Source organism: Sinocyclocheilus anshuiensis, unplaced genomic scaffold (genome assembly GCF_001515605.1).
Source record: "Sinocyclocheilus anshuiensis isolate Anshui unplaced genomic scaffold, SAMN03320099.WGS_v1.1 scaffold1144, whole genome shotgun sequence".
Taxonomy (NCBI): domain Eukaryota; kingdom Metazoa; phylum Chordata; class Actinopteri; order Cypriniformes; family Cyprinidae; genus Sinocyclocheilus; species Sinocyclocheilus anshuiensis.
Window position 1 is genome coordinate 285,181 of NW_015551101.1, and position 1,547 is coordinate 286,727.

The following is a 1,547-nucleotide window of genomic DNA, read 5'->3' on the forward strand; positions in this document are numbered from 1 at the left end:
TCCCATGCTAAATGAAAAATTTACCATCATACCATGGGTACAGTTTATGGATTATACATTGATATGCTGCTTCCTCAAGACGGGCGATATGTCTAAATGCGCGTGTTTTTATTCATGGTGACAGCGAACGTTCATGCGATAACGTAAGCACATACTGAATGTCAAAGCCGAACTTTATTTAACCGTTTTCATACTGAAAGATAGATAGTGAGCGCACAGGACTTGCCCTGTGAGAGGGGGTTTATTGCTTGCGGTCCTACTCACCAGGAGAACTAGACAACGGAAATCACAACAGAGCTAGTTTAGTTAGTTTAAGACAGAGGACTGTGCGTGAGTTTGTGTGTTAACCTCTGAACCACAGCACCACGAGTTCAAAAAGACATAGCACCAAGTCATAATGTGTACAATGTGCCTACATCCTTGCACGTTATATTTCTAGATCATGTAAACTTGATGTGGTTGTTGTAGGACTTGTTAGCAACGAGTTCCTGGCAGAACTTGACAAAACACTAGCAAAAACAGAGTTAAGTCTTAAGTTGAACACTTCTCTCCCGAGTCCCGACAGCTAAAGGCAGGTAACCAGGAATATCTAAAAATAAACACTGCCCATCTCCTCTCAAGAGACTACACGATTAAAGCAGCCTTACGAATCGCACCACGGGGTGGAAAAAGACATACATAGAAATAAGCAATGGAGTCTGCTGACCTAATACTGAATAGCTAAAATACACTGTGAGATGTTTGAGCATTCGTTTCCACGTCGAGTAAAATAGTTGTATACAAAAAGAGAGAAAGGAAAGACAAAAAAAAGTAAACAGCCCTTTGGGCACTTAAGTCAAATCCTCTAAACTCAAAATGGCTACTACGAATCTCTATGCACAGAAATTCATCCCAGTGTTTCCTGCTTGTATATTCAGCCTTATTCAAGTAGTACTGCATGAGATTTCATTCGATTTCCTATTAAGTCGTACCGCATTATTAAATTCCATTCGCAGAAGAAGATTCATTTTGGAGTTGATCGCATTGGTGCGTAAATGAGCTAAAAGAGAGAAACATCACACTGAAAATATTCAGATAAATCTGAATTCTAAGAGCAAATCATACATTCACCATCGGTTAAACTAAACTAGCACATGCTCGAGTAGCTTTCACTTTAGGTAGCAGATCAGCAGCTGTTAGTGAACTCTAGAGACAGTTAACATCCTTCAGAAATAGGCTACTAAAGTCATCATTAATTCAAATAACACAAACTTTGCTATGTCATCAGATGAGATGTGATGGATGGCAAATGGTAGATTACAATGCAGTTTACTTAAAGGCACAATATGTAAGATTTTTTTATTAAAATATCCAAAAACCACTAGAACAGTGTTATATATTTTGCTGACTTGTGTACTTACATTATCCCAAATGTTTCGAAGAATGTTTAAATCCAGAGAAATAAGCAATTTTAACTAGTGACACGGACCGTGTCCATAGTGTCATTGTGTTGCCTGCTAATGACGTCATAACACCTCGATTTCCGGTTTTGTTTTGTAGAAAACATG